The sequence below is a fragment of the Cervus canadensis genome, chromosome 16 (genome assembly GCF_019320065.1).
Source record: "Cervus canadensis isolate Bull #8, Minnesota chromosome 16, ASM1932006v1, whole genome shotgun sequence".
Taxonomy (NCBI): domain Eukaryota; kingdom Metazoa; phylum Chordata; class Mammalia; order Artiodactyla; family Cervidae; genus Cervus; species Cervus canadensis.
In genome coordinates, this window is record NC_057401.1 from 8,602,766 (window position 1) to 8,623,839 (window position 21,074).

The 21,074-nt window shown below is 41.9% G+C and overlaps 1 protein-coding gene across 1 annotated transcript in view; it reads left to right on the plus strand.

Annotated features, from left to right (window-relative positions):
• Positions 1 to 2,976: 2,976 nt before the first annotated feature.
• Positions 2,977 to 21,074, plus strand: part of ZNF366 (zinc finger protein 366) — a 64,504-nt gene continuing 46,406 nt past the window's right edge. The window contains exon 1 of the mRNA XM_043488782.1: positions 2,977 to 3,142. The gene's annotated coding sequence lies outside the window, so the exon portion shown is untranslated. The remainder of the gene's footprint in view (positions 3,143 to 21,074) is intronic.

The window sequence follows — 21,074 nt, forward strand, 5'->3', positions numbered from 1 at the left end:
TTTGTGACCCCATGGACTCTTTGTGACTCTTTGCCAGGCTCCCCCTTGTCCATGGAATTTCCCAGGCAAGAATACTAGAGTGGGTTGCCATGCATTCCTCCAGGGGATCTTCCCGACCCAAGGATCGAACCCATGTCTCCTGCTCCTCCAGTGTTGCAGGCAGATTCTTTACCTAATGAGTCATTGGGAAAGCCCATTCTGAACTTATCTTATATTTCAAATCATTCTCCATTTTCCCACCCTCTATGGCCAGGGGTTGAATGAGTCTTGGGGTAAATAGATAGCCCTAGAGCGCTCAGTAATCAGCAGCTGGGAAAGTACCAGTTAGGATGCTTCAGAAGTGGGAAGCCATTTTGAGTAGAGTTTGTGTTTCTGCAGCGCTGGTTCTGAGTCTTGGGTCACTGCTTTTGTCTCACTGAATTTTAACCTTGGTGTTTATCCTTTCCTCTGATATTATAGTCCCGTCTCTCTAATCGAATGATCTCTGTAATAGCCAATGCAATGTGAGCTCACCTGCTGGGTCAGAGGCTGGCCCATGGTCTGCTTCTACACATGGCTTTCCTCAGTTGTCTGCAGTATAAACATCCATTCCCTTCATTCCCCTTCAGAGCCGGAAAAAACCATGAGATGGCTAGACAGAAAGCCTCACCAGCCTGAGTGACCTGATGAAAAATTTCTCCCATGAAACCTGATGGGAGGGACTTAGGAGTTTCAGCTTCTAGACACCCATTGGGTGACGTTACAAGTATTGGAGGATCATCTTCATACGACTGGCAGAGCGGGGAAAAAGAGAGGCCCATTCTATGAACCTCACGGAGGGTGGCAACGAGCTATCTGAAGGCAACAGCGTGGCACAGCAGGGCTGAGAATCCTCCTGAAAAACCATGAGTGCACAGGCCCAGTCCACGCTGTCTGTGGCAGGTCAGCTGGCTCGGAGGAAACAACGCTCCTGCCCGTGACAGTCCCCACACGCGGCAGACTTGAGAGGGAATCCTCTGGACTCTGACAGGGCTCCTGGGGCTCAGCCCTGGCCCAGCCCTGAGGCCGCAGTGGGAAGGGAGCCTGGAGAGGCTGCGCGGTGCTGCCATTGCTTCTCCAGGGACCAGAGAGAGCTGCCGCCTGAACGTCTTTGTTCTTCTCACCCTCCCACGGCCTCCGCTGACTGGGGCCTCAGAAACCCAGCCCAGCCTTTCCCTCTTTCTCCTCACTCACCCGCTCCTCACTCCCTCCCGCTTACTTCCACATTTTATTGTGCAGCAGAGCGCTTCTTAAACCTCGCAGTTACCCAGAGTTTGGCCTCCAGTATTGTTACTGCTCCACAGGAATCAATTCCTATCCCTTCCATTCTCTCATGCTCTTCTCTCGCTTTCTCAGATTCTCCTGCTTGTGTTCCTTCCCATTTCTCCAAAGGCAGGAGAGAGAGGAAGGCCAGCAGAGGGCAAAGAGCCTCAGAGCTGCATCAGGAGACAGATGAGCTGCTTGGTTTTGGTCGCTGATGTGGATGACTTTGGGCAAACAGCACAGATTCTTATCTGGGCACCAGTGTTGTCATCTGTAGACGGAGTCGGGTCCCCCCATGGCGGAAACCCAATGCCACATGTTGTGTCAGAATTGGTGCCATGAGGATGCAAAGAATAAGTCTGTCCGGGCTTTTACAAACTTACTGAGTAATGTCACATTCTTTATCACACACACACGCACACACATATTCAGATAGAGAGATAAATTGATAGATAATTACTGGTGTAAGAAAACTGGATAAATTAAGGATCTTATAGTCCACTGAATCCAATAAAATCTTGCAGAGAGAATGAACCAGATTTATCCTTTCCTTGAGTTCACTTGACTTGTTCCTCATCTTCAGGTGTGACGCTCCACCCCAGTTTTTCACCATTGGTTGAAATAAGGAAGCACTTCAAGCTGGTTTGTTTTTTTTTTTTTTTTTGCCGCCACAACGATCTGCGGCTGGTTTCTGCTTGTGGCAAAAAAACGATCTTAACCAGATGAATGAAGGGCATGGGACACACAATGCAAACCAGGGAACTATAGACCAGGCTTATTCCTGAGTGAAACACCCCCTAAACAGAGCTTGTGCTTGCCCATTGCACTCCTAGGACCCCCTAACTTGGTAAAGAACAGTCCCACCATTATCTGGCTCCTTATAGTCAACCTCCCATTCCTTTTCAAACTTTGTGGATGACTTACCTAAGACCTGGGCAATATTCTGAAAACAAATTAGACACCACCTTCCAGTTTTTTCAGAGGTGACTAAATCCAAAAAGTACTGGGAAGGTAAAGGACATAACAGTGTGGACAGCAGCTCTGAGATAACTGTGTCCAGCAGCAGTGTGGTGAGTTGCTGCTGTTGTTTTTCATCCATCAACAAAGATGAAATCTTGGTCCTCTGCATGAGGCTCAGTGATCAATGCACACATCTGTTATTTGATCCTGGAAGAATGGAAAGCTCTAGAGTCAGGCTGAAGACTTGCAGCCACGCTGGTGTTTCACAGAGCCCAGGGAGAGCCATGCATTCCGGCTGACCTGTGCACGCCTTGGCCTCACAGGCTGCAGCTTTGCCTTGGTTAGCATGACAGACCAAACTTTCCCTCCATCAGAGTGGACGAGGCAGATTTGTTCCCCTTTAGTTGTGTCTTTTCTGCAAACTAGATGTCAGGCTGCAAGCTCAGGAGAGTCTGCCTTTCTGGAACACCATTTGTTTGGAGAGGACAGGCCAGTAAGGCTTTTCATCTCTTTAAAGCTCCCAGGGCAGAGAGCATATTTGAGGAATTCCTTTTTTCAAAGGTTTTTTTTTTTTTTTTTTGCCCCTTCCAACATTTTGTTTAAGAGAAAATGAGATGTCTATCTTCTGTTTCCTTATTTTTTTTCAGGAAAGCAAAGGGTTGTTGACTTCCTCCCTCTCCCCTCCCTTCCTTCCTTCTTCCCGAAGGTACTCATCTGAGAAAAAGAGAACGAAGTATTGTTCCTGTTCTCTTTCTTAAGTCATTCGAAACACTGTCCCTGCGAGTTCTTTAAGTTCCCTGCATTCTGTACACAAGGAGGCAGAAAGAGAGGGAGAAAGACAGAGAGACAAGGGATCAGGTAAACCTCGGGGGCGGCTGCAGCCTCTCAGACTCAGGAGCTGGTAAGTTACCCACGCAATCCTTTCTACTTCCATTTCAATGTCCCTGCGATGGATGTTACTGTGGGCATCTTCCACAGAAAATACCTTACTGGGTGTAATCCTTAATCAAAGGGTGTGACTGAAGGATGGCCCAGAATTGAAGCTTGTATGTCTTTTTTTTTTTTTTTCCTTTGAGAGAATACTGATGTTCTGCAGAGTTGAGCCTGGCAGAACTGGACATAGAATTGCACTGGGCTAAGACGGACATTGTGTTAAATCTGAATTTTGGCACAGATTAGGTGGTGGATTAACCAAGAGCCACTGGAGCGCTGTGTCTCACCGAGAATTCGCTCTTCCTCAGTGCTGTGTCCTCGGAGCATTCTCAGGGTGTCTGTTAAGAGCTGTGGTTTGCTCTGGGGATTTTGTTACCCATTGTCTCGATGGAGGTGCCTGCTCTTGTTCTTTCCTTTTCATTTGACATCCCCCGCCTCAAAGAGGACTGTTAATTTGTGACTGTTATTCTGCCTCACTGAGGCAGGAGGGGGAAAAAAGAAGACAATGTCACTTTGAATTGTACTGTATGGGGGGGTGGTGCTTATGTGTTCAGGCTCCATATGCGGGTTGAGTGTAAATTTATTATCACTGTCCACTGAAGATGTCATCTGCCATACAAAAGAGGGCAAAGATGTAGGGGCAAGTTGCTTTAATTTTGGAAAACAACATGCCACTAGGACAGGAAGATTGAGATCGATCACTTGCATCAGTAGGAGTGAATAACCAAGCTAAACATTGAAGAATATTTCTCCAGTGCCTGGTTTTTTAAGCATCAAATAGAATACAGCAAACTAATCAAGATTCTACACACAATTAATTTTAAAAAGTCTATCTTGCTTCATTTAGATTCATCAGAAAGTATAATGTTACAAAGAACTTATCATGGCAAGCCACAAGGGAGCCAAGATCACATTGTCAAAAACAGACCAGCAAGGTTGCTCTGAAAGACTGTGTATATTTACTAATATTAATCGTTCAACTCAGAGAGGTGTTGAATGGGTGAAAGACAAAGGATGGGCAGAGGTTTTCTTACATTCGTTTCTATGAAATTTACTGATTGACGTCATCTGGGATGTGAAGAGTGTAATAAAATTAGCTGTTCTCTCATTTATAAATTAATTTGGCCAGACTATGCATTAACCATGCTCAAGTAATTAATCTTTATTTAAAACTGAGCCATCATCTTAATAAGAGTAAGAAAATATGATAAAACTGGACTATTATGTGGGTTTTGTTCCATTAGTCAGACCTTTTTTCTTCTCCTTTTTTTTCAAGAGACTTTCCATAGGAGCACTATAAAATGAGCAATGGGAAAGAGATATGATAGCGTTTTCCTGCTTGTGGAGGCAAAATTATGCTAATAATTATTGAAAGTGGTTTCTAACTCCCCTACCACCTACCCTTATTCACCCCATTTCATAGATCTTCAGGTCAAAGGGTAGCCAGGACTGATCAGCTTGGGCATTTTTCTTTCTTTTTTTCCCATCTTTTATCAGCAAATATGACTCAGTAGAAAACTCAGGGCTGCAATTTTTCGTGCTTCTTTCAGTTTCGTTTTTCCTTGATAATATATTTAATTTTATGCCCAATTAGAACAACATCAGAGAATACTATCTCATTTGGGTTATTGAATAAAAGCACCAGAGGCAACACAACATGGAAAAAATGACAGCAGAGTCACACTGACAAGTAAGGCAAAAGGTGGGTCTGCCTGTGGCCCGGAAACAGCCCCTCCTGAGGCTGTGTCTCCAACGTGGCCCAGGATTAAGGAGCTCAGGATAGGTTCTTTTCTGTAAAAGAAAAAATATATATTCAGTATTTCCATTTGAGTTGTTAACTCATTGCCATGAGAATGTTTGTTGGATACTGGGGAAAAAAATGCAGCTCCCTAAAGAAGAACGTCATTGACAAGCTTAACCTAGTTGCTACCAATCTGTCTTCACTCAACTCCAAAGAGTGAGTTGGCATTTGTGGAAACTTCCAGTGTGTGATTCTTACTCGGAGTCATCACAGGCTCTTCTGTGATATCATTAAGGAAACTCCAGCTTGAAATGAACCACAATTTGACACACAGAAGGTTGCATTAATTAATTTGTGCCAAAGTTGTACATATAACTAAACCATAAATTTGCTGTATAGATGTTAAATCATGTTAGGATGTGTCCTGTGGGCTGATATGTGAATTAAATTCGAGCAAGCAGAACATCAAAGCCCAGGCTTTGTTGTTATCCAAATCTGGGTTTGAATTTCAGCTTTGTCGCTTACTGTGTGACACTTACTTTGGCCAGGTAATTAACTCCTCTAAGCTGCAGTTTCCCCTAACGTAAAATTGCATCTATGTAATCGAGTTGTAGCGAGGATTAAACAAGCTTATTTATGTAACACAATTAACACAAAGTGTGGTAAGTAGTTGAAGTCAATCCATGTCAGATGTAATTTTTAAGCCTTATAAGGTACTGTCTTTTGAACGCAGACAGTAGAATATATACACTATAATTTGTATCATGATCCTTGATCAATACTATACCAAGGGTCTGTCAAAACAAAAATCATCCCTCATAGCTTTGGATTTGGGCACACATTGAGTGAAGCTGTCCTGAATCCCAAAATCTTGCAAAACAAAGGAAAGCAGAGTTTACTGTTTTGGTGTTTATCTCTGCTAATGGCAGAAACAGCCAGATTTAGCCTCATTAAAATGCCATCTGTGTTCAGCAGAGGAGAGAGTAGGGGAGAGTTTGTCTTGGGATGAAAGTCTTCAATTTTCATCATGAAGAGACTACATGATGTTGTGGACGTTTCATTCTCCCTTTCACCCACTTCCCCAAGATCGTGAGCTCTGCGTTGTTGATGACCTTTTCCCTGGCAGTGGAGGGCTAGAGACTTTTTTTTTTTTTTTTTGGAGACCATTGTGGCAGTTCATGACTCAGTCAGAGACAAGAAGATCTGAAGTGACATGTTCTCCTCACAGTACAGACTAAGCATGCTCAGTGACCCCTCTCCTCAAACATTTTAGCGGCAAGCCGCCTGTCACAGATGAACAGAACACTGGTACCACTACTGTGTGTGTGTGTGTGTGTGTGTGTGTGTGTGTGAAAGGGAGATCCAACTGCTAGTTTTCTCACTCTAAACTTTAAAACCTACATGCTAGTTAGTCTGTCAAGTAATAGCGATACTTTAGCTTAGTTAAACTTCCCTCTCCACTTTACCAGAGCAAAACACAACCACCACAGCAACAACCAGAAATCGACCACCAATATCCCAAACCGCTGAGGTGCCTTTGTTAGAGTCAGAGGCCCTGATACAATAGAGACTTGCTTGGACAACTTGACCTTTGGAGAGAAGATTGAAGCTGTGCTGTTCTACGCTAAAGTGCAAAACACGCGTCTCAGGTGGCTTAGGATAAGAGAGCAAAGACCAGACTGGGAGTCAGAGCACTTCTGCCAACCTCTGCTGCCCTCTCCACGCATGACCTGACAGATGTCTTCACTTGCTTGGACCTCAGTTTTCTCTCTAAAATGAAGTTGGATGAAACCAGTGACCCTCAAGGGGGTCTCTGTGTGTGAGTGTGTATTAGAATTCATTGGGGACTTGTTTACACTCTGCTTCTCTCCTGCCCACTGCCCACATGATCTATAAGAGTCATGCTGTGATTTTCTCACTGTTTTGTTCTGTCTTCTTCAGGATTGCATTGACATTAAATTAAAATGTGTTTTTACATTTTTGTTCTAAGAACCGTACTTTACTTTTAAGCATAATTCCTATTCGGCATTGGATGTTCTCTTTAGAAAATAGTTTCAAATATATCGTTATTCTAGAAGTTGTTAGTTTTATGGAGTAAGGAATATGCAACCAATCTGACCAATATTCTATAATGACATATATTATAAAGAGCAATTACTTACCATTACAAATATTGGAATTCTATATGAATAGCGCTTTTTGATTTATGCATTTATATATAATTTGTCTCTTATACTGAGCATGCATTCTTTCTTTAATCAGAGAAAACACAGATACTGTTTTTATATTTGCTTTAAAGAATATAGATTCAATATCATGTGTTTTTTGGTTTTATTTTCACCTTTTTACAATGTGTGTTTTGCTGAGCCTTTATTAGAAGTTAGATCCTTGTCCCTAAATTAATACTGACATGGAAAGGTGAAAGATTGATAATAGTGTTTGAAAAACCAGCACCCACAAGTCATGTTAAATCTGCTAATCAAAAGAAAACTGTGTGGCTAATAAGTAGAGCAGCAGTGGATATAGTTTTCCACATGACAGAGAGATACTGTCAGAAACAGCTAGCCTAATGACGGCTATTCTTTTTAACTATTCAAATATCAAATTCATTTAGATGAAACTATGACATTTAGATAAAATAATAAGAGCTTGTCTTCATCAGAAGTTATCTAGAATACGTAAATTCACTAGAAGGTAAGCACCATGAAGACATGGCCGTCTTTTGTTCACTGCTGTAAGCATACAGCCTAGAACATATAATAGATGCACAAAATATCTGTTGAATGGATGATAAATAAGTGGGCTGTAGAGTGAAACATGCCATCTTTAGTTAATACTAAACACAGCAGTTAGTAAGTTAAAAATCAGTCAATCTCTCCGGGATTCTGGACAATGTCAAACTTCCAGCTTGGCATGTTTATTTCCCACCTGAACTGACTGAATGGCTCACTCCTCCATCACACGCCTGGGGCTGCTACATGTATATTAACGTGTCATCTTGGTAAGGGTCCTACCCACCTGTTCGTGGGTGATAAACATTTATCAGATACACAGAAAAGACTGTTGGTTGCATTTTATTTTCCATTTCTTTTCTGGGCAGATGATGGGTTAGCACATTGTTTTTGGCGAGAGAGAGAGTGGTCATTTGTTTTTCCTTGACTGAGGCCGTCGTGAGCCAGGATTTAGCCTTGTAGGAAATGCTCAGTGCTCTCTGGTTTTTACAGGCAGGGCTGTAAATCCAAGTTAAAGGGATGCCACTGGGGTTGAGTTTACACAAACATGAAGGAGTGAATTCAGGGAGGGAAACGTGATATCCTTGTGGTGCACAATACCCTTTCCTTTATATAATTAGGCACTGGAGACAGCCAAAATGAACAAATACTGGACTGTGGCAGTTTTGCACTTATATGGCAAATGTAAAAGTGGTAAATATAAGCATAAATATAATAACAACTTTGCTGTCTTAGTTGTTAAGCCCTCTCATTGATAAAGCCTATCTCTTTGGTGCCAAATACCAGGACCACACAAAGGAATTCTTCCCCCTTCTCTTTTGCTATGATCTGTTACGGCCCCACTTTGACCTCATCTGTGAAGGCCACTGGTATTAATGGGGAATGAGATAACCACAAGAGTACCACCACCACCCACAGCATTTATGGAAGAGTTTTTAGCAAGTCTGGGGCCTGCCAAGAACTTTACGTACATTATTTCACTTAACCCTACCATTCTAAGAAATAGGTGCTTTATACTCCCCCACTTTAGAGATGAGGAAAGGCAACTACCTTGTTTAACAGATAAGCTAGAAAAAGTAGATAAATTACTCAAGGTCACTGAGTTGATGTTGCTTGTTTTCAGGTTTCTCATTAAGGAGGAAGCAGCTAATAACTTTTTTTTTTTTAATTAAGTATCCCTTAAGGTGTGCATGCATCCTCAGCCATGTTGCTTTGTGACCCCCCGCCCCCCCCGCCCCACCCAGCTCCACACAGACTGCAGCCCACCAGGCTCCTCTGTTCATGGGATTTCCCAGGCAAGAATACTGGAGTGGGTTGCCATTTCCTCCTCCAGGGAATTTTCCCGACCTAGGGGTCGAACCCATGTCTCCTGCATTGCAGGCAGATTCTTTACTGCTGATCCATCAGGGAAGCCCATCCATTATGGCAGTGTTCCTCAAATGGAGTTAAATAGCCAACAGGATGGTATCACCTGGGAATTTGTTAGAAAAGCAGAATCTCAGGCTGTATCCCAGACCCCCTGAATCGGAATCAGCATTTTAACATGATCTCCACATGATTCAGGTGCACAATCATGTTTGAGCAGCACTGCCTTAGGGTTTTGATCTGTTGTATACACAGATTGACATAAGTCCCTGTCCTGTGGAGTTACAAAGCCCTTTCATAAACTCTGAACTTGTCCAAGACAGCATTACTCCCTCTCGGATAATGGTGTTACTGGACAAACCTCAAGTCTATTCAGCTTTGAGCAACATTAGGCATGACTTTTATGATCTCAACTAGCATTGTGACACCATACAAAGGGACCCTGATAATCCCAGAGAGTAAAGGTCTGGGGTATTGTTTTTCAAGTGTGTTCTGAGAGCCGAACATCAGAGTCACTGGGATAGATTCCTAGACGCTTCTCCAGCTCTCATGAATCTGGGGAGGGGCCTCAGAGGGGAACATCTTCCTTGTGGTATCATCTTGTGGCCTAAGGAAGACCTAGCAGGGGCAGTGACAAGTTTGGGGAACATTATTCCAAAAAGGTGTCCAGCTTTTTCAGCAGTTTGAAAAAATATTTAAATGCAATAGTATGAAATAGAGTATCTCAGATTATCTTCTTCCAAGAAGAAGAGGTATTCTACCAGCTTCTTCCTTTGAAAGCTGGAGAACAGGGACAAGACACCCCCTGCTATCTGCCTCTGGGAAAAGAAGGGTGGGTCCCCAGCATCACCGCGCAAGAGCAGATGCCAGCACACACCCCTCACTCTTCCCAGTTCGAAAGAATCCTTAGAGCTTCCTCTGCACTGGGGACTCACCGTTCTGGCTTAGAACAGAAATCAAGAGGGGGCTATTGTTGGAGGGGTGGGGAAAGGAAGCCGGGCCGGAAGAGAGTGAGGGAGAGGACCGGAATAGCCTCTGGTTGGCTTGGGCCTGGACAAAACGCCTCTGCCTGGATGGAGGCAGTGGCTTCTCCCCCTTAATCGAGCCCCTCTGGCCTTCTTCCACAGGAAGTGTAGGGAGAGAAAGAACTTTGAGTTTTCAATGCTGTTTTATGGAACACCCACCACAAAAGCCACTACTTGTCTCTTGCTGTTTTTCTAATTCAGGTGGTTTTCTTCCCCATAGCATAGTGGAGCTTCCTCTCCTTCCCTCCACACCTAGTAGCTTTTTCAGTTTAAAAAAATGTACAAAGAAAGGTCTTTCTTATCCTGAAAAGTGTATGTATTGAGAACTTTGAAGGTGCTAAGGAGCACCATACTTAATCCGTCAAGGTGGGGCTCCTGAACTATTAGAACTTGAACTCTTAGGGTGAAGAACAAGCAAAAAGCTCTACAAGGTTACTCCTAGGTATATCCAGAATCCTAGCCCCTAGTGGATTTTTTAAGAGAGTAGGGCAATCGTGGTCTTTCTCGACGCTTAGGAGATAGTACACAATGCAGCAAACAAGCTGGTGTCTCCTCCCACTGCCCACAGCTCCTCTGTGCCCAGTGTTGTCTACACAACCCCCCAGGGATGGAGAATTCTTACCTGCTGGCTGCAGCCTAGGCCATGAGTCTTAATGAGGATGTTAGAGAAGGAGAGAAGAGCCTAGGTTTTGGAAAAGAAGGTGCAGCTCAGTATTACATCATTTTGGTGTGTCTGTACAACCTTTAAGTGCTCAGATGTCTCACACTTTACACTAGCTCCTCTTGCTCTTTCTGAGCCTCCGAGGAAAGGAATTGTGGTATCACTCACTCAGTGCCTGCAGTTAGGAAGGACGTTCAGCGGTGAGCAGATCCTACCCCAGAAGCATTAGGGTAGAAAGTGCCAAGTGTATTTGCCTTCAACCAATGTGGATTTTGGGGGAGATGGTGTTGGTTTACTTAATAAAGTGTTATCTCTTCTGTTCATGGCACATGTGCTTTACACACGTGTGTATAAACACACATACACAGAGACTCTCCAAAGTCACTGGCTCTTATAAAAGGAAACTGTGGATTAACCCCAAACCAAGAATGTAGTATATGACTCTCAGTCCCCTGTACTTTGATACAGATTTACTATTGTAATTAAATTTTTCCTAGTGATGATCAAAAAAAAATCCCTGAATTTTGTTAGCTAGTGGCAGTGGAGGAGAAGGTAAGAGAGGACTTGTGTTATTGCAAGAAATTCATAAAGTGTTCCATTAACTTGTGTGTTGATTTGAGAATGTTATTAATGCAGGAGAGAAAGCTAAACTCTGAGTTAGTGATAGAGGCTTGAGTGTGCTCACTGACACATGGACAGAAGGCAAGTGAGTGAACCTAAAAGCATATAGAAATTTAATATATGACAAAAATAGCATTGCATATCAGAGAGGAAAGTTAGATTATGTAACTAATTGTTGGGACACCTAGGGAGAAAACAAACTTATATCCCTTCTTTATTTCGTAAAATTTGAGACAGATCAAAGATTTAAAATGTTAAAAATAAAAACATAAACATAATAGGAAAATGGCAGATTTTTAAAAAAATCTCAAAGTAGGAAAAGTCTTTCTAGTTTTATCTAAAAGCCTGAACATTTGTTATACATTAAAATTAAAAAAGCTTCTATAGGTCCCAAATTCAATAAGCAAGATCAAAATAGCAAATAAAAAACTAGGGGAAACGTTTTAAACATGTATATCACAAAGAACTTAATATGACCAGAAAATGGGCAGAGGACATGAAACACATTTCATATTAAATGAAATCTAGTTAGTTCTTAAACATGTAAAAAATAAAAGATAACATGTTGTTGTTCAGTTGCTCAGTCATGTCCGACTCTTTGTACCCCCGTGACTGCAGCAGGCCAGGCTTCCCTGTCCTTCACTGTCTCCCACAGTTTGCTCAAATTCATGTCTACTGAGTCAGTGATGCCATCCAACCATTTTGTCCTCTGTCGTCCCCTTCTCCTCCTGCCTTCAGTCTTTCCCAGCATCAGGGTCTTTTCCATTGAGTCAGTTATTGCATCAGGTGACCAAGGTCTTGGAGCTTCAGCTTCAGCATCAGTTCTTCCAATGAATATTCAGGGTTTATTTTCTTTAGGACTGGCTGGTTTGATCTCCTTGCTATCCAAGGGACTCTCAAGAGTCTTTTACTTCATAATAAATAAATGCAAATTAAAACTATGAGATACCATTTTTTACCTACTTGATGAAACAAAAGTTGAGGCACTTGTTGGCATATTTGTTTCTGTGGATCTGGAGAGTACTGTCATACACAGATGGTGGAATGGAGAATTAGTAAAACTTCACTGTAGAGAGCAATTTGTGAGTGTCTATAAAAATGTAAAATTGACTCCTCTTAGAAATTATCTTACAAATATACTTGAAGTGAAGTGAAGTGAAGTCACTCAGTCGTGTCTGACTCTTTGCAACCCCATGGACTGTAGCCTACCAGGCTCCTCCATCTATGGGATTTTCCAGGCAAGAATACTGGAGTGGGTTGCCATTTCCTTCTCCAAGAGATCTTCCCGACCCAGGGATTGAACCCACATCTCCCGCATTGTAGGCAGACGCTTTACCATCTGAGCCACCAGGGAAGTCTCTCACAAATATACTTAGATGATGTAAAAAGATATACCTACAATGCAAGATTAGAGTAGCATAATTGTTCACCCAATAAGGGATTGGATCAATTAAGTACATATCCATATGCAATGAAAATGCTTCTGATTTTAAGTTCCATGTTCTGATAATTTCCTTAAGGATGATCACTTCACATCCATCTACATCCTCTTGTCCTGTCCCGGCCAGCATGACACCGAATGCCACATATAAAGTCACAGCCAAAGGCCATGTTCCTTCTCCTTCAGTTGCCTCTCAATTTATAGGGTCCCTATTCCCTTGGCAACATGTGAAATATGAGTGTCAACCAGGGTGAGAAAACAGTCCTGGAAGCCAGGTATGAGAGGGAGTGGCACGGCAGTATAGAGGAGTGATTACAACCCCTGCTCTGCGGGCAGCTGCTTGAGATCCAGTCCCCACCCTCTCGCTTGCCAGTGGTGTGATCATGCATAGTTTAATTTTTTCATCTGCACGACAGGTATAAAATAGCACCACCCTCTTAGGGCTTGTTCTGAGGATTAAGAGTGATAATTCATGCAACTGCTTACTCACAGTGCCTGCCTCATAGTAATATTCAATAAATGTTAGCTCTTTTAATTATTAATCTGAACTTTCCCTCCTGCCCATGGGACCTGAAACTCTCTTGGGGGAGGAGGGAAGAGAGGCATCTAAGTTATCAAATTGTGTACTCATTAGCATCATGAACTTGGAATGCTGGGATGACTGAAGGGTTTTTTTTTTTTTTTTCAATCCAACAAGAATAAAGGGAGAAACTGGAGTAATTTCTGCTGCCCCCAAGTTAGTATCATTGAGGGAAACTTCTTCCAAAATTCTATGTCCTGGAGTCAATTATATCCTGAAAATATGATGAATGCAGGCTGTAAAACTGCAAGATTGTATGTAACATTATGCTGGGAGTTGAGCCAGTTAAGCAGCAAGTTTCAATTTGCATGAAGAATATGCCTTAAATTACATTTGGATCAAACTATCATTAAATATTAACATTAGGGCCATAGTATAACTTCCTCTCCATGGTAGTCATTTAATAAATACGAGTTGCAGTTTCAAACCGAACCAGACCGCAATCTTCCATCACTGTGATGTGCGTACGCCCCTGTTTCCCAGCTTTAGTCTCAGCGCAGCACAGCAAGGGATGAACTCAACCCAGCCAATCTGTGCATCCCTGTAACTGCAAGGGTCCCAGTCATAGACAGCAGACCTCTGGCAAAAACAATAAAACATATTTGATGGCTTTTACATGAACTGAATTTCCCTTCTGTGTGTAAGGTGATAGTGAACCCTCTTTGCATGCATCTTACATATATATAAGGAAAGAGACACAGGAAGAGATTAAACACTAATGACTACTTCCAGACCCTTTCTATCTAGACTTCTATCAGATGTACAAACTTGCTATAGGTAGCAGTTTAAGAGGGGAAAACTCATTGCCGCCAGAAGACCTAGGTTATTCAAAGTATCTTCCTTTGTATGCCTTATATGTTATTAGATCACATTCTAGAACTAGATTCCAGAAGACATGATCTAGCTTAATGGGTTGCCCTGCCTACTAATTCTTTCATGTGTCTGTTCTCCCTAACTACATTGGAACCGTCTTTGTCAGAGACTGTTTTTTAACCATTTTTGTACTCCCTCAGACAAGAACCCTCCAACTTCTTGTTCTCATCTTAATCCTCTCTGAGATTCTTTGTAAAAGCTCTTATTATCCCCACTTTAAAGATGAGTAAACTAAAACTGAGAGATGATGGACGATTCAGCAGAATCGTTCATGCCGCTCTGCGAATCTCCAGGGTCTGTGGAGTTATTGCAAGGAATCAAGGGGTCTCTACTTGGATGTCAAGTGCATACTGTTTGTGTGCTGACTCATGTTTTAAAAGTATATGTACCTCTGCTTTCAAATATGGTTCTTTATATCATGGTAATTAATAAAATATAAATTAATGTAAAATGTTACTGAGTTAAAAATAGCTTTTGGTTATTTTGTATTTTTACTGGGGATTTGCAAAATGAGTTTAGTTAGTTAGTTATGGAATTTATGAAATTTACAAAGGGAATCATGCTGAGAAACTTGGAAACCACTGTCTGTAGACCAAAGCTGGGGTTTTCCAATAAATTACATGGAGGTACTTTGAATAATTTAGGTCTTCTGGTAGAAATGAAATTTTCCACTCTAAAACTGCTACCTATAGCAAGTTTGTACATTTGATAGATGTCTAGATAGAAAGTGTCTGAAAGTAGTCATTATTGTTTAATCTCTTCCTTTGTCTAACAACTATCTCCCCAAAGACTCCTGGTTCCTTCCTTTCTAACCTGTGTGACCTTGCGCAATCTGCTTAACCTATTTGTGTACCAGTTTCCTTACTGGCAGAGTGGGGGAAAGCGTAGCGCCTACCTCACAGGATGCTGTGAGGTCGCATGAGTTAATACACGTGATAACTTACACATTCCTGCTGCATAAGAAACATTCAGCAAGTGTGGTTGTTTTTGTGGCACCACTTGGCACTGTTTTTGTCACATAGCCGGAACTTGATAGACTTTGTTGGGGATGAATTAGTGAATAAGTGAAAATGTGGCACAGGCAGCAAGGGCAATCTAGAGTCATATAACTTCTCGTCTACATCTCTTTAGTTACAGGCAGGATTTTTATGCAGATGCTGCATTTGGAAGTATTTGCTTCAGTGAGCTTGAGATAGAGAGATGATGAGGTTTCTATATCTTCTGGTCCAGTAGCCTTTAAAAATCTATCAATTTTATGCATTAGATTCATCAAAATATGCATTTAATGGATCAGGCAGGAAAAGTCTGGGCTTGGAGCTCATGTCAAGTACAGGCTTTATTCCTCATCAAAAACTGTAAGAGGAAACAAGACCAGTAGACCGTCTAGATGGGAGGAGAAAAGCATTGCTTTCTTGCCACAAACCAAAATGCTGAGGATCACAGTTATGAGAGGGTCAAAGGAAGTTAGAATGACCTTTCATAGCAGGCTCAATGTTTATCTAGCTTAAAATTTCACTTCCAGATCATCCCATGGATAGTTATTTAGCTTTATTCCATAAACAACCTTTGAGCCAGATAGAAAGTTTTTTTATTTTTCTTTTTTTCAATGTTTGCAAAACGAGGTGTTGATGGCAGGAGAAAAGAAGCCCTCACTAGATTTTAAAAATGGGCCACCCCAAGTGTCGCTGCTGGCTGACATAGTTGTTTCTAACAAAGGTGTCAGGCATATGGGCCAGTGCAGAGACAAATGGCTTTTCTGAATTGGATGCTTGTCCCAAGGCCAGGCAATAATAATCCTAGCAGCTACTCACCCTTGGCTATCCCACGTGGGCAAGGCTCTATGCTGGTCCTATGGACACTACATGAATAAAACCCAGTTTGAGCTTTCCAGATATTTGCAGTTAATTGGCGGTTATACTGAATGGAGGTGAATATGCTTCCCTTTCACCTCCATGCATTGACCCTATTTCTGCTTACTGTGACCACACAAAACAAATCCAGTCCTTCCATGTGTTGGTTCTTCAAAGTATTCAAGTAGAAGACATCAAATCCCCAGACCTCCAACACACCTCCTTAAGACACCGGGGTTGGTCAGCTATCTCAGTAAGGTGAGGTTTTACATCTCCCCTCCAGCAGGCTGCACTCCTCTGCATGTGTTCCGTTGTGTCTCTGTCTGTAACGTTTGACTCAGAAACCCCTCCCCACCATCCCAGCGGTTTCACCAGTGCACAACCAGGGCTCTCTGAAGCCCATTTCAGGTCTGGAGCAATTGCTGAAATTTTCCCTCAGAAGGTCCAGATGAAAAGGCCTGGAGTAAAAAACAGAGAACTTGGAATGAGAATTATTGATTTGTGTTATCATTTTTCTAAACTTCTAGCCCTAATCTTGTTTCAGGTCTTTCTCCTTCCTCTTTATGACCATGAGAATCTCTTCTTACCAGTGTTGTTAGGAAACCAAAACATACTAGTATAGTTATTATTTATTGAGTGGGTTTTTGTTTTGTTTTGTTTTTGGTCAGGTGTTTTATATGTCATATTTTATGAACTCTCAGAATTAACCTTGTGAGGTGGTTTTCTTTCTTGTTTGTTTGGCTTCCATATGAGAAACCTGAGGCTCAGAGATTAACTGCTCACAGTTGGTAAATGAAAGACACAGAAGTCAAACCCCGGCTACTTATCTTCCTCGTTTATGCTACTTCTACCTCACTCAGCCTCTCTGTGACATGGAAGGTTGGAACATTCCTAGCACTTTATCTGATCATACTACATGCTCAGTAAATGTTAGTTTCCCTTTCTCTCTTCATCCTCCCCCTTCCTCCAATGAATGCAACCTAAAAATGAGGAAGAGGGTTGTGAGCTGACAAAAGTATATGCCAGACCCCTGAGGTGGCCATGCAACATGAACTCCAATGTGAAGTGCCTTCAGCCCTCTAAGCTCTCCCAGAGGGCTATGGGCTGGCTCTAAAGGGCCCCGTTGACATCTAATAGCCAACTGGTTTAGTATCAAGGGATGTCTAGGGGTTCTTTCTAACCAATTTGCACCTTTTATAGCTTCTTTGTCTTTCTTCTAATAATTCTATTCATTCCCCAAACTCCAGTTAAATTGAAAGTCTTCAGAACTACCAGCACCTCAAACCTAGTCCTGCCTCATTTGGACCTTTGAGTCCATAAAACAGGGTAAGATGTAGACAGAAAGTGTCATCTCAGGGGGAGGAAGGAGGTGTCAGGGTGGGCTTCTCTTTGGTTCCTTCTGCCTTCACTGGGGTCTTTTATGCTCCTTGGAGAGGTTTCTAATGTAGCATTGTCAGCAACTGTCTTACTCAGGTTCAGTAGTTCTCAACTAGGGGCAGTACATTCCATTACCACCCCTACCCCCAGGCATCTGGAAGCAGGGAGGGTGCCTTTTGGTTATCACAATGACCAGGGGGTACCACTGGCATCTAGTAGCTGGGGGAGGGCATGGATGCTAGAGTTCTGCAGTGAAGCCTCACAAAACAGCTCCCCTTGAGCAAGTCAGGACTATGACTGTGCCCAGCACAGTACCTCTCCTTCCACAGATGCTTAATACAAATCTTCTGAATGAATGTTCCCCTTCATCATATTTCCTATTTTTCTGCATATCTCATCTCTCACTGAAGATTCTGAAATAGAGGTATCTTGTTTGCCTCTAATTTCTGGAAGTGACTGCAGAGGTGGAGGTCTTATTCAGCTCTGTCTCATACATACTCCCTTCCTCTTTCCTTCTTCTGTTCTAAAGAATTTCAACAGTTTAGAGAACCACAACCCTAATGAATGCCTTCTAAATGGATCAATTATGATTTGCCCTCTGAATAGGTCTCAAAGACTAAATTTACTAGAGTAAATTTAGTAGGAACTTTTCTCTTCCAATGTGGAGTCAAACACCCTAAAAAAGTACAAGATTGATGACCTAATTCGACGAGTTGTTAATGATTAAGTCTAAGTGAGTTTGAGCAAGCTCTGGGAGTTGGTGAACAGGGAAGCCTGGTGTGCTGCAGTCCACGGGGTCGCAAAGAGTCAGGACTGAGCAACTGAACTGAACTGATTTGACTAAAGGAGCAGCAGTAGCCCATTGGGTTCTCCTCTCAGACTCATGAAGTCACAGCCTGGATTAGGCAAAGGAAGGGAGAGACCTCTTAAGAAGCCAGGGAGGAAAAAGCTAAAAGTTTGAGGTCTGATCATCTTTGTCATTCTCCCCAAAATGTCAGAAAAGAAGGTACTAAGTAGATCAAGGCCCTACCTTGCTCTAGTACGGATAGCCTGTTACAGAGGAGTCAGAACCAGATCCCTACAAAAAGTCTGTGCCCTTGATGCCAACTCCTTCGCAGCAGCATGTTGCTGTCAGGTGGAACATTCTCTACGGTGGGAAGTCTTCAGAGTTCTTTGGTTTTACTTTATGGCTGATTTCCTTGATAAGACACACAGCTCCTTTCTCATTTATAAATTTCAGAGAGGAGCTTCTCTTCTTATCATGGGAATTCCCAACTCTGCACCTCTCAAGGGCTCTCTTGTTTTCTTAAAGGGCATGAGGGAATGCTTTAAGAAGTCTTAAAGTTTATTTTCATTCTTCTCAAGCTGGAAACAACCATCTCAGGGCTGCTAAGGAACAGCCGAGAACAATCACAAAGCAGAGAAATTTAATAAAAAAGGAAAGAACTAGCTTTTATTTAGCACTTGCTATGTGCCATGAATATTACCATTAGGTGTCTGGTTTTAATCTTTCCCCAGATCAATGAAGTAGTGTACTAGTCTGGATAGACTAGGTAATGCTTCAATGACAAGCAAACTCTAAATCGCCATGGCTTAAAAAAATAAAGAAAGAAAGAAAACAAGGATTTATCTTGCCCTTCCATTACATATTCATTACGTGAATCAACAATGGCATTGACCTAGGTCGTGTTAACTTTAGGACCTGGGCTGACAGGACAGCTATACTGGAAATGTTTCAGGTTGCTATGGTAGAGGAAAAGAAAATTATGGAAATCGTGGACTGATTGTCAAAGATTCCACAAGGAAATGACACATGTCACTTGCACTCACATTTTGTTGACCAAAGCTAGTCACATGGCCATGCCTACATGTGAAGGGAGTAGGGAAGTGCCATCTGACTATGTGTTCATGAGAAGAGCTAGAAATATTTGATAAATGAAGTGTGACTATCCTGTTGTTACAGCTGAGAAAAGAGAGGCCTAGGAAAGTTAGTAGGTGGGGGAGCTGGGGTTCTGACTCTGTGCCCTCAGCTCTTTACTCTTGTTACATACATGCTGCTGTAGCTTTTCTCCAAATGCTCCCATGAGCTTAAGTATCCTTGGGGCTTGAGGGCACATACAACTTGGTGTGGACATGTTAAAGCCAAATCCAAGTCGTTGTGGCTTAGCCTTTATTTCACGTATTTCTATTCTCTCTAAAGGTCTTCAACATGTTCAGTGTAAAATTATTAGGTAATAGAAATTTATCTTTGAACACATGTCCCAGATTTTTCTTTTTAATCATAGTCTCAAGTATCATAGGTTTCTTTGCTTACCACTTTTATTTGTTGAATGATGAGAAAAAGGCCACTCTGCCCTTAGCTTAATAAAGCTGCTGCCTGGTGGATATTCAAGATTCAGAGGAAAAGATGCCCCAACTTATCTTCATTACCTTCAAGACAGTCTTAAAAAAACATTACTTGCTCAAAGGAACAATAAAATAACAAGACTGATTCTACTAGCCCTTAGAAAACCAATCCTGATATTTCATCTCCAGAGAGCTCAGAGGAAGTGCCATGTTATATCAATTCTTCTCAGAGTTTTCTAATCCAAGTACTGCTAATGGGAGAGAAAAATCTGGAAAGGAAATCCTAAGTGATCTGCTGTAGGTAGAATTTCAGACTTTAACCTGTCCTAGGTTTTGCATTCTGCTTCATAACCCGTCCATATTTGTTTGCATTTAAAATGTTTTAAATTACACACCACTAAAATTGATAAGCCAAAAAGATATTATACAATTTATTCTTTGGTTTTCTCCATCTATAGAAACTTGACTTAAACCCTTCTTAATCCACTAACAACAATATGTTTATCACCTGAGAGTAGGTCCCAGAGGAACAGGGATAAGGACTGGGGATAGAGCTGGTTCCTCCTAAAAGCTAAATTATCCAAGAGCCAGGAGAGAATAAAAGCGAAGAAGAGGAGGAAGGGTAGGAGTGGGGGAGGAAGGAGAAGAGGAACGTGAAGTGGTGTCTGGAGACAAGGAGGCGTGAGTACAGCCAAGGAAGAACCCCAAATATGGTCTTAAAAAACACATAGAAGGAACTCAAGACTAATTTACTGATCACCACAGTTGTTAAATAACTACATTTTTAAATTGGTATATTTTCCTTATCCATTAAAAAAAGACAAAATACTTTGTCCAAAGCACAGCTAGTTGTATGTAGCCTTAGGCAAATTGTTTAACTTTGCTCGGTTCTCAGCCATAAAACAGGAACTCAAATGCTGCTCAGCTTAATGAAGTGTAAAGTTTGCAAAACTCTTTGAAGGCAGAGAGAGCAATTTAAGTATTATGTATTATTAAATAAATGCCTATTTAGGAAAGAAACTCTCCATTAGCATTATGTGTACCCTAACTAGTAGTTAACACCCGGGAGAGCTGGTTGTCGAAGTTTTGATGACAGAAGGGATCCAGGCATCCATCACTTAAAATGGAAAATAAAAGAACAAAGAAACAAGCCCAGGCAGTAGGGAATGGAATGCACCATTAAGGCATTGGCTTGGTTCAGATAGACATTCCCTGAGCTAAAGAAGGCTTCGTTTACTGGCATGGAAAAAATGGGGCCAGGAAATTGCTCACAGGTCTCCTGTCTTTT